Source organism: Tachypleus tridentatus, chromosome 4 (genome assembly GCF_004210375.1).
Source record: "Tachypleus tridentatus isolate NWPU-2018 chromosome 4, ASM421037v1, whole genome shotgun sequence".
Taxonomy (NCBI): Eukaryota; Metazoa; Arthropoda; class Merostomata; order Xiphosura; family Limulidae; genus Tachypleus; species Tachypleus tridentatus.
The window spans coordinates 122,030,251-122,043,591 of record NC_134828.1 but is presented as its reverse complement, the minus strand read 5'-3'; the positions used below and the strand labels follow the sequence as shown (position 1 = coordinate 122,043,591).

Sequence of the window (13,341 nt, the reverse complement as noted above, 5' to 3'; positions counted from 1 at the left end):
AGGGCGAGTTCAAACTACATGTATCTTTAGAAAGAAAGGCGACAGACGATGTTTGTAGAGAACCAAGATGATTCATTACGTGAGAACAGAATCAAGGTGACTCACATATACGAAAACAGAACAGAAAGAAAGAGACTCGTGTATGTTAGAAAGGATTCAAGGTGACTCACATATGAGAAAACAGAACAGAAAGAAAGAGACTTGTGTATGTTAGAGACGTGTGTTTTTTCAAAATAATCTTAATATTAGCTAAAGATACAAAAAAGACATTACACCAACATAGAATGAGGAATAGCAGAATTACGTAACTGTTTCTTTATTTAAATTTTACATAATTTTGTTTTTAAACGTTTATTCAATTAGTGATTTTAACATCAAAATAAATTTTCCACACAAAGCTATGAACTTCAAGGAAGTAGTCATGAAAATTGTACTGTTCTCAAATAACATGAGCAAAAACTATTAATTTGGTTAATATTAGTACACATAAAGTTGAAAGTGGTAACTACTAAGTCTAATTCAAATTAAAAATATACTTCTTATGTTTTCCAAAATTTCAATCTCTTTATGATACGATGAACAGCATTTTTAATTGTAGTCATGTTTGGCCTTGGTTGTTCTTCCCGGATGATGCGTTCGTTGTTTATGAAGTGACCATTGGGTAGTGAGATTTTCAGTTGATTTATTGCGCCACTCAGAAGAACACGTGATGGTGTATCCTAGTTTTGACACAGATTGAAACAGAAGGCAATTATATAATGCCTTTACAAACTTATACTTTTTAAAACACGTGGACACCTTCCATCCAAGATGTTTAAAGTGTTTGTCAGCCTTTGGTTTCACTTTTGGTAAAGTTTCCATCAAACTTTTCTTTGAGCTGTGAATCGTCATTAAATATCCACGATCAGTAAATTCCGTCTGAAACACTAATGTTTTATCAATGGAGCTGATGAAATCTTCCCCACGCTCTTTTTGATCTTGAAGAAGCTTTGGTGATAAAAGAACTTCTGCTGGTTCAGTTTCATAACATGTAATTCCTTGTATGAATGTATTAATACTCTGATCGTCTTCAGGAATAATGAAATGTCTTTATATAATGAATAAAGAAAGGGAATATGGTCCCACATCCTTGAAACTGATATTTCTTATCCTCAGGAAGATACCAATGTTGTTCACGTGCTGGAGTGGTAAGTGAACTGCCTAGTTTACATTTGGAGAGCGTTTCAACTGGAATCCTGTGTCTGATTCCACCAATACTCAAACGTATAGTCTTTATTCCTTCAGGAAACATGGAAAAATATCAAGCTCTACTTATTTTACCTGAGATTTTTATTTCTCAAAATCTCATTATTTTACTTGCTATCGTTCATTAACTTGTCATGTAGTAACTATGTTTCATAAATGTGTACATATTTTCATATCTAAGCATTACTTTTTAATTATTGCTACGTAATACATTGTTTTATCAATAAACGACAATAACTATCATTGAATAACTTTTCTTTCCACGTTTCCTCATTTCGTAACCAATCAACAAAATACTTGACAGAGTGACGTACGATGGCTTGAGGGGTGAGTTGGAACCTTCATCTTCTATTTAAATAAACGTCACTATACGTGTGCATCTGTTCATTAAACGTTTCCACATTTATTGATAAAAGAGCACCAAACTTGACATAGTGATTCAGTAAGACATGGGCTTCTCTTTTACCAACGAACAGTGAGATTGACCGCACCTTATAACGCCCCCACGGCTAAATGGGTGAGCATGTTTGGTGCGACGGGGATTCGATACCGCGACCCTCAGATTACGAGTCGAAATGCCTAAACCGACCTGGCCATGCAAGGTCACCAAGACTTAGATAATTTGAATTAGGTTGGTGAAGAATCCCAGTGGTGGTGATACTATATTAACAATAATATGAGTAAATGAATAACGTTAATACGTAATATTAATAGTAATTCAGTGGCATGGTGATTTGACGAGCTGTGAAGTGTGATAGATACAAAAACAATTAATGGGATACTTTATCATGATAGTAGTTTCATACTTTTGACTCAGAAGTTCCAAACTTATAAAAGGCAATTGTGCAAAGTCAAGTAACAAAATCTTTCATTATAACACCCATTTAATGTTGTGGAATTGTTTGGTATCCTAATAACTTTAAGTTTCAAGCAAAGTAGTTTAACTGTATAGTACTGATAATAGTGTCTCACAAATAATCAGTTAATATTAGATTCACACAAAACAATTTATGGAATAAATATACCCTCCAAGACCAACATATATTGTCTATAATATTTACAGAGCCATTTTTCTATAGTTTCATAATTTGAATTTTGTTAGTTTAGTACTTGTAATTAAACCATGAATTATGATGTTCTTGCTTCATGCCTGAGGTCTAACAAATAGCTTAATATTTAGTATTAAATATTTATACTGTTGATGTTCATCATTTTAATATTTTTATATCATTGTGCATAAAACTTAATTATTGTATTAGTTTTTGTAGTGTTAGTTGGAAGAGTTCCAGAAGTGAATAAAAATTTAATTTGTAAGAAGAGTATGGTATAAAGTATACATTATTTGATTAGAATAACCATTATACTTTAAGTTTATCAGTGTCTTATTTTGAGACCTATGATATTCATATGTATCAAAAGCTTGTTTATATACTTCAGGTGAACTGTATGGGTTTAAATGGGGAAACCTTGATAGTTATGCAAGTTATACCATTTTCTTTCACTAACGATGCATAAGTAAAGGCAGAAATGGAATATCAGTAATCATAGAAATGACGCATGTGTTAGTTTGTTATAACTTGAAAACAAATTAAATAAAAAATGCTGCATTGACTGAAAATGTGGGATGTGTTTTCCTTCCTCAGTGGGCCATACTTTTTCAGAGCACATGATCTGCCATTGCTCCTTTTGGTCTTCGCATCCAGGCACAATTGGATGAATTGGGTCTGACCTTGGATAACATTGCAGAATCCATTGGTCAGCCCATCCCACCGTGGCTCATTACAGTCCCCAAATGTGACCTTTCTTTAAGTCATCTGAAAAAGGCAGATACTCCCAATTGGAAGTACCGTCTTTTGTTTACTGAACATCTTTAGAACAATCTTTCCATTCCAATTTATACAGATGTCTTTTAACACTTTTGTAACTTTACCTTTTGGTACTGGCCATAATAACACATAACCCAGAACCAGGACTGGAAAGACCAACTTCAGGTAACGGGTGGTGGTTCTTGTACTTACCTGTTGGTCTTCCTTGTGGGTTATGATCGTCAGCATTATGCTACAGAAAGTCCTTTACAACTTTGTAGACTGGATGTCAACATTGGTTTTATGCCATTTTATGTTTTTAATTGCTGTTTTGGTTTTACCTTCATTTCCTTTTATGTATTTTACTTCATTTACTTTATGTTTACCTTTTAACTAGACATTTGGCTAATTATTATTACGATTTTGCTACGTGTCTTTTAAAACTTTTATTTTACTTTACCTTTTGATAATGGCTCTTATGACACATAACCCGGAACCAGGACTGAAAAGGCCAACTGCAGGTGACTGATCATGGTTCTTGTACTTACCAGTTAGTCTTCCTGGTGGGTTATGATCATTACTATTATGCTAAAGAAAGTCCTTTACAACTTCTTTTACTCTGCTTTCTCTCTTAACATTGTAAACTAGGTGTCAACACTGGTTTTATGTTTTTTCTATTTTTCAATGCTGTTTTGTTTTACCTTCATTTCCTTTTATGCATTTTACTACATTTAATTAATTTTTACCTTTTTACCGGACATTTGGCGCAGATAGCCTAGCTGCTTTGTGCCATAAAACATGAAATCAACCAACGAACCAACCAACCATCATGGACCACCTGATTGGACCTGAAACATTGACGATCACAGAAGACTTGTGATCTCTTCAACAATGAGAGAACACCTTGTTTCTGTCTTCTTTGATCTTGAGCTCCCTCTTGGTGATGTTGTTCTTCCCATGGTCCTTAAGGCGAAATTCTTGGGGTTTATTTTTCACCGTAAGCTTTCTTTCATTCATCACATCAAACAGCTATGTATCAAGTGTGTGAGGGCACTAAACATCTTTCGTGTCTTCTCTACCACCTCTAAGCGAGTGGATCAATGTTCTGTGCTCAAGGTGCTTGCATTTGATCCAAATTGGACAATGAGTTTATGATTATGCCAGGACCTCACCTTTGAAGATGCTGTACCCCATTCACCATCTGGGGCTTTGGCTCTGCATGGGGGTTTTCTCACTTATTTAGTCCAAGCTTGTACACCAAATCCTACTAACCTGTTCTTAACCTCCACCATTTGCTCTTTCTGAATAGATGGTCTGTCATTTTTCTTTAGGCTTTTGTATGCAGGGACAGTTGGTTGAATTGGGCATGTCGTTGGATGATATTGCTATCTCCACTGATCAGCATTATCCCACCATGGCTTATTACCATCCACACCTGTGACCTTTCTTTGAGCCATCTGAGGATGGTAGATACTCCTGATTAGAAGGTACCGTTTTCTATTTGCTGACCATGTTTTGAACCATTCTTCTATTTCGATTTACACAAATGGTTCAAAAATTAGGCAACTCTGTGGACTGTGCCAGAGTTTGTTGTGACTCGGTGTTTGCTTTGTTATTTGCTGCCAAGTTGCATGCCATTTACCTTGCCCTGGATGACATAGTACAAATAGTACTGATGATTGTACTATTTGTAGTGATTCTAGCTCTGGAATCACATTAAATTCCATCCTGTTCTTGGCAATATTAAACAGCAACAACTGGCCCATCTTCTTCATCTTCCACTAACATACAGTTTTGTTTGAATAACTGGCCATGACAGTACTTGTGGGAATGAGCTCACTGACACCTCAGCCAAGTCCACTTACTTTGGTGCTGCCACAGCTGTGCCTGTTCCATATATGGACTAAAAGGTCTTGTATTCAAGACTTGGCTTCCTACCAGTTGTCTTGGAATGAACCTTCTTTGGTCATCTTGTTTCCATAAGGATTGGAAGAAGGAAGTTGCATGCAAATCTCACAGACAGACTTACAAACAACATAGTGTGTGTAGATATGAGTATCTTTGTGGAATACATTTTGAGAAAATATTAACTAGTTTATTGTATCTGAACACCAGATAATTAGTACTTGCATTAACATTTACACGTTCACACTTGTTATATTAAAATAAGCTTTGAGATTTGAAGCTGGGTTCCAATTGTTGTTAGAACTTTATATTAAATCATTTAACAACCATCATAATAGATGTTCAGCTTGAAAACAACCTCAAAGTGACATTTTTAGTGTTAAACAACTTACATTATTGATACATTTACATTATTCTGAAATTTAGGTCTGTGTTTGTAAGGAAGCAGATGAATTTTTCAGCACATTTTTGTATAAAACTGAGTTAAAATACAAAAATCTGATACTTAATATTAAAAATATGTTTTTGATATCTTATCGAACAAATAGTTAGTAGCAACATAGCTTCTCCTAATCAATAGGTTTTATTGTTTTAAAACTCATGTATACCTACTTAAAGTTCACCTAAATATGTCAACTTTAGTTTGCTACTTTCACATTAATTTCTTCATACATTAACTTTATTACTTGCCTCCAATAGACTTTTGCGATATTATTTTGTAATTTTTGACCAAATTATATTGAATAGAAGTCCATACTTGTGTTAATATACATTTTGATACCTTTCATCCCTTAAATTCTTGGCTAATTTAGGATTTCCAGTTATTACTATAATTATTTGAAAACGCTACAAGCAGGTGTGAAGTTTTTATTTATTTTGAATTTCGCACAAAGCTACACGAGGGTTATGTGTCCTTATTTAATAGTGTTAGAGTAGACAGATAGTAATCACTACCTTGGGCTACTCTTTTACCAGCAAATAATGGGATTGACTGCCTCATTATAATGGCTGAAATAGCGAACGTTTGGTGTGACGGGGATTTGAGACCAAGACCCTCGGATTACGAGTCGAGTGCCTTAACCACATGGCCATGTCCAAGCATTGTAAAAAGTTGGATTTATACTAGTGAACATATACAAAGGTACTATCACATTTATGATAAGATAAGATAAGATAAGATAGGAGGTAAGATGCAGTGTTAAGTTTGAGGTAACTAGATACAGTTCAAATACACGAAAACTTATTGCGGAGGACTCCAGAAACTGGATTTAACTAGTCTGTATAAAAATGGATCTTTAAAACTTTAAAATTGATTTTGAGATTAGGAATCTCACAGTATTATTGAAAAAAATGTTATAGGAGGAAATAGAAAGTGTAACAAACAAAACAAATGTTGGATGTATCGCTTTTCATTTTTTTTAATGATAATTTATGGTAATTTTTTTCACTAATTCGTCACCTAACAATCAATATTAGAGACATGACAGAGATTTGGTGAATTCAACATGAAACTTTTTGAAAAGTCTTATGATGACCTAAGTCTTTTACTATCAGTTAAAGTAAGTAATTGTGTGTTTTAACGTACAAGGTAACAGTAGTAAAACTGTATTAAGTTTACTAACAGTAGAGTTAGTACTGTATTTACTTGGGAGTGCTGATGCCAAATTATATCTTATCATACGAAACATGACTTACAACATGTTTGACTGAACATTAATAAACTGTGAATCTTGAAAACATCAAAATCACTTTTCAAAATAAAACTACAGCACAGTTCTTATGTCTCAAAATGAGCCAACTGTCATAGAAAATGTTCTTACATAAAATTATTACAATAAATATCTATTTTAACTAAAAAACTTACGGAACACCCATTTCCACCACGGTATTAACGAACTGGTTCCCTACCACAATTATAGCTAACTGTAAAGAGAATTCAAACAAACACCCTCCTGTTCTACACTAGAAGGAAATGTAGAAAAACACGTTCAAAATTACTGTTATATCACTTTATAAAATATCTCAGAAAGGACACAAGACTGATAATTTTTCAATTATCCAATGTTGAACTGACCAGCTAAATTCTGGAATAGGATTTGGCAATGACATGATTGGAATAGTCTAGGAGGGTCGTGTTATAATAGATGCCATAGCAGTAGTAGTAATAGGTGTGGACAAAATAAGTTCTCCTGTTCCATATTCTGACTTAGAATACTGGGTTCCAAAAGAGGGAAAGGCACCTTATAGATTGGCTACATCCCAGACAAAAGGAAAGACGCAAACAGTGTTGGATGTAAAGGCGAAACAATGGCACACCAACATACAATAATGGCAGTAATAGATGGAGAATAAGATAAACAAGAGGAACCCAAGAGATTAAAATGTGGAATACAGAAGGAAAACCACAAAAGAAATAAAGAGAAGCAGTGTAATGAATAATGTAGAAGATACGAAGGACTGTTAGAAATGTAGAGAGTTTACTGGAAATAACAAGTGTCTCAATGAAAATAACTCAACAAGTGTTTCATTGAAGATAGTTCAATAAAAATAACTCAACAAGTGTCTCATTGAAGGTAGTTTACAAAAAATAACTCAACAAGTCTGTTATTGTAAATAGTTTACAGAAATAAATCAACAAGTGTCTCATTGAAGGTAGTTCAATGAAAATAACTCAACAAATGTCTCATTGAAGGTAGTTTACAAACAATAACTCAACAAGTCTGTTATTGTAGATAGTTTACAGAAATAACTCAACAAGTGTCTCATTGAAGGTAGTTCAATGAAAATAACTCAAGTGTCTTTTTGAAGAGGTGGAAAATGTTTGCAACAAAACAAAAGGAAGCATCATGGAGAATCAAAAAGTACAGCAAACCATGAAGGAAAAGAAAGCAGCTTTCTAAGAATGACTGATAATGAAAGAAGACTATTCAAGAACAATACAGAAAAGAACAATAGGACGGGGAGGGTAGAAAGAGTGGTAGCAGTGGAGAAGAACAAGGCAATTAAAACTTGGCATGACAACGTGAAGACACACAAAGGTATACAGAACAAGGCAATTAAAACTTGATATGACAACGTGAAGACACACAAAGGTATACAGAACAAGGCAATTAAAACTTGGTATGACAACGTGAAGACACACAAAGGTATACAGAACAAGACAATTAAAACTTGGTTTGACAACGAGAAGACACACAAAGGTATACAGAATAACCAAGCAAAGAGAAATGGCAAAACAAGACATCAGAGTGACCAAAATAATTGAGGACAAAAAACAGGGAGCTCCTGATGAATGAAAAGAGGGTAAAACCGACATGAAAACCTTACTACAATAAACCAATTAACCCCAGAAATGAGTCAGAAGAATTGGAGAAGGCACAAATAATAGGAGGTTCAATTACAGACGTTAGTATAGCAGAGGTCAAAAAAGTAATCATAAGCATAAAATGGCTAGCAGTGTGTGAGAGTCTCTCAAAAATTGTCAACGAGATGGTCAAGACACAAGGAAATCATGGAGTTATATATGTGTATCCTGTTGAAGTACATCTGGAGGAAGGAACAGATACCACAGAGAGCCTATTAATACCTATCTACGAACAGAAAGATGTTTTTCAGTGTGAAAACTATAGAGGAATAAAACTGGTGAAACATCTGAAAATGAAATAGAAGAAGTCTTAGATATATATAAAATACAGTTTGGGAGAAGAAAAACAAATATTCATACTGTGGAAAAAGCAGGAATAGTTAGTACCTTGAAGGACACGCAAAACGCAAACTAACGTGGCAGGTTTAGTTTAGAGAGAGAAAATCAGAAGAGTTCTCTCCAACTGGGGTGTTCAGGAACTTTGTAGTTTCTCTTCGTCCCCTTACATGAGAAATGTTTTAAAATATCCGTGGAATTTTTACTTTATTTTTAAAATTTCAAAAAATGGAGTGGTGTACTTGTGAGTGAGAGGAAGGATGGGCGAACTGGACGAAAGCAGCGAAAGTGAAGTGAGCCAGACCTTGGCTCGAGGACGGAGTACACTGGCGGCTGGCGAATTGATTTTTAAAATTTACTGTGATTGATTAGATACCCTTGACTGGGTAAACAGCCCTTTTCAGAATGAGGCTGGGACCTACAGGTCCGATGCCAGAGATTTTGCTGTGGGGGGAAACGGGAGTACCCCGAGAAAACCCACTTTCACGGCCTGGGCGCCGAATAATCTACTCAGACCGTGCCCAGAAGTAGCTGGGAAGAAAGAGAAAAAAAACAAAGAAAGAAAAAAAACAAACAAACAAAAACTGATGAACTATGTTGGTGGTATACATGGAAACTGTTAGCTGCAGTCTTGTAGATCGGGTGGTAACTTCATCATGAACTTGTTTCCACACTTGAAGCCCCTTGGTGCAAGTGATAAACGTGGTCTTGGTGGGGAATTACTGGCTGTTCTTCGGTGAGTTGTTCTTTGCTGGTCTGTGATGCTTTGTTTCTTCTCGAGATTTTGGTTTGAGTTTTCTACGTGGAGGTAGATTGTTTTTCAATTTGTGCTGTCGCGTCGATGGTTATCTTCGTAATGGTTCTTGAAGGACAAAAAGTTATATCATGCATTTGTAGATGTGGGGAAAGCAGATGGTACAAGAACCAGTATACTGGTGGATTTGGTGAAAACAGGATGCTTCAAGAATCAGTATACTGGTGGATTTGGTGAAAGCAGGATGCTACAAGAATCAGCAATTGGTGAGTATGTATACTGGTGCCTTACACAGACAGAAAAGCTGACAAGGCTAGCAAAAACTACTTATGACAACAATCGTGAAAATGGAAAAATAAACAAATTTGTAGTGAACAATGGGCTGCAACGAGAGTTAGTCATTAACTGCTGCTGTTTGTCATTGTCATTGATACCTTTAGTAAGTAGCGCTGAAAGAGATTCTTGTGGGAGTGTTACAATGTATTCATAATTATTCTGTGCTTGTTATAGTGTTACAATGTATTCATAATTATTCTGTGCTTGTTATAGTATTACAATGTATTCATAATTATTCTGTGCTTGTTATAGTATTACAATGTATTCATAATTATTCTGTGCTTGTTATAGTATTACAATGCATTCATATCATTTTGACAGGCTTTAAGTAAACACAAGTTTTTTGCACACCAAAGATATTTTTAATGGAGTATTTTTACTAAAAATTTATCTATGAATACTTACATATGTATAAATATATAAATAGAGAATTTCTGCATACTAGTCTGAGTGTTCATTTCCATGTTTAGATTTAATATACTTTTTCTTTAGTCTCAAAAATCACAAACTTTTTTGTGTAATATCTGAACCTGAAGCCTTGTTACTGGTGTAACCCCTGAAGCCTGTAAAGAAATAGGACTTCAAATTGTGATATTAAACTGCTTATGTTTATACTAAATAGTTTTATGATCATAATAGCATGTGAATGTAGATACATTGTTAAATTTTATTGTTTTATTGCCTTTATAACCCCTGACTAATTACTATTCATGCCTTAATAAGTGGTAAATCATGTGACAAATCATTATGCACAAGCTACTCATGAACATTTTTTAAAATATTATTAGTTTTTTGTTTGTTTGTGTGTTTTTGGTATTTTTTAAAATTTTGTTTACAGTATTATTTCAGTTCTTGGCATCACAATACGACCTTTTTTATGTTTATTTTTGTTTAGAATTTCGTGCAAAGCTATACAAGGGCTATCTGCACTAGTTGTTCCTAATTTAGCTGTGCAAGACAAGAGGGAAAGCAGCTAGTTATCACCATCCACTGCCAACTCTTGGGCTACTCTTTTACCAACGAATAGTGAGATTGACCATCACATTATGACGTTCCAACAGCTGAAAGGGCAAGCATGTTTTTTGTGACAGGGATTCAAACTCGCAACCCTCAGATTACGAGTCAAACGCTTTAATCCACCTGGCCATACCAGGCCTATTATTATTAGTAGTAACAGTGTTACTTATTTTACTTAATTTAACCTAACTAAACTAAAGATATTCCTATTTTACACATTGCATTTCCCATGGCAATCAAGGTTGAATTGAAAGTAAAATATGGAATTATATTTACAGGAAACATTGCAATACGATAAATCACTTGACAGATAAAAACCATGGCTTTCTATTGGTTTTTAAGTAACACCGTATTGAGTGGCTCAAACACTTATTGGTAATTTCTAATAAAGAAGACGTCACAGGTGAGTGTGGCAAGATGGATTTGATTTCATGTCTTTGGAATCAAGTAATATCAAAGACTATGAAAAATTATAGTATGCTTAAGCAAAATTATATTATAATAAGTGATTTACATTAAATTTCATTTTTTACTTCTTGGAGAGGTGGTAAATAAATTAAAGAAGAAAAGGCTTTGAGAGAAAATGTTGAAATTCTTACACAAGAAAATTCTAGTTTTTCTATTTTAAATATTGCCTTCTGAAAGTAAAATCTTTAAACTTGTATTCTATTAAAATATGGATTATGAGCTATTTCTGTTTATGAGTATATCATAAAAATAAAATAGTTTAATCAACTTTTAAATGTAACTCACAAAACCTTGAGTTACATGCACAGAAAAAGATGTCTACAGAGAAAGGGTTACTAATGCTATTTTTTCCAAGAGTAAGTGTACTTTGAATAAAAATCAAGATTTCATGTTTTGTTACCATGACTACAGGTCCCAAATACCAGTGTAAATACAGGACTTCTTATAGTTATTTGGTTGATTACTATTATGTTATTGAATAAAACATTGTTTAACCAGGTTTCAGATTGAGTATATACATTTGATAAAGTAGGTTATTGTTGTCTGTGTTAAGTAGATTACCTCAAACAGTGCAGGTCATGTGGGAGCTTATATACATGTATTAAAATGTAGCTTATTAGAACAAGTAATTTAGGTAGGTTACTTTATAATCTAATCTACATTTGTGTGTGTATAAATAATTATTACTGACCTTGGATCTTATTTAAGCCCAGATCTCTACTACTGTTAGTAGCAATAAAACAATGCACGTGTCCTAATAATACTCAGACCTAAACACAGGTCGTAGCAACACTGTTTGAGATGTGCAAATTGGAGATAGTTTTACAATGCTTTATGTTTAGTGTCATTTCTACAACATAGTGACAATGTTGGATACTTATAATTTCCTGGGAGAAAATTTCAAAATACAAACATTCTTATGAATATGTCTAAGAGACAACTCAAAAAAAGAACATTGGAAAAGAAAATCACTAAAGTCCTTAATTATAGAACATATTTAGTGTTATAGATACAGTATAAAATCAAATCCTATTTGCAAATTTCAAATTAAACTAAGAACAAACAACACAATTATTAGTAAAATATTCCCTTCAATGTTTCAGTTACTTTTTAACTTATTATTTAAATTCTGAAATCATAATATCCTTATGTATTTAGAAGTTAATTAAGTTGATGGCCATTTTGGCCAACTGACACCATTTTGCATACAATCTCCACATGACTATATCAACTTCAAAGACATTTTACAACATTCATGTTTCAATATTACCAGGAGATATAAATGAAAATGACAAGTTGTCTTAATTATTTTAGAAGTGCAAAAGTAAATAAAAAAGTAGGATTTTATAAGTAATAAAACTACAAATAAAGTAAACAGCAACATGTTATTTATTATGACTTAAAGAACAGAAAAGTGGTAATTACATTCCAGATTTAGTTTCTTACAAATTACAAGATTACTGAAAAATTAGAAGTCTCTAAAATCCTTATTTTGCAAAGTTATCTGAAGTTAACATTTTTCTTATAATGAAAATGGTTTCCAATAATACTTACGATCCACCAACACTATAGCAAGAATCTCACATTGATAAAAGTGTAGGCATGATCCATACAGAAAGCACTTGTACTGAACAGGAATATACCAAGAGAAAAAATGGTACAAGAGTGCAGAAATTACACCCCACCTCCCAAACAGATATGCTCTTCACTAGGAGCTTAGTTCCTATATCAAAGGCAGAACAGAATATGAGTAATCATCAGGTAGGCTATCCCTGACCAGACAGCCAAGATTCTATGACTCAGGTTGGAATTAAGGGGTTGTAGTACCTATATCCTATGTTGCTGGCTATGGCTATTAGATCACAATATATGTGTATATATATATATACTGTAACCACAAAATGTTGCATTTGGCACCATCAGAAGAACAACAAGAAAGTAAGCAACACTTAAGTGGACAGATTCTCTTCTCCACTTGAATAAGTCCAAAAGGTAACACCTGAGGCTCGGAATGATGGGATCCTATATGCCATACTCAACAAAGGAATAGAATTCATCTGGTTTGGAATTATGAACATTCATTCTCAGTCCCTAACCATGTAGGTAAAGTG

The 13,341-nt window shown here is 33.9% G+C and overlaps 1 long non-coding RNA gene across 1 annotated transcript in view; it reads right to left on the bottom strand.

The window, feature by feature from the left end:
* Positions 1-943: 943 nt before the first annotated feature.
* The window catches only part of LOC143249966 (uncharacterized), a 31,765-nt gene continuing 19,367 nt past the window's right edge, over positions 944-13,341 (bottom strand). The window contains exon 8 of the long non-coding RNA XR_013028064.1: positions 944-1,278. This is a non-coding gene — a long non-coding RNA (uncharacterized LOC143249966). The remainder of the gene's footprint in view (positions 1,279-13,341) is intronic.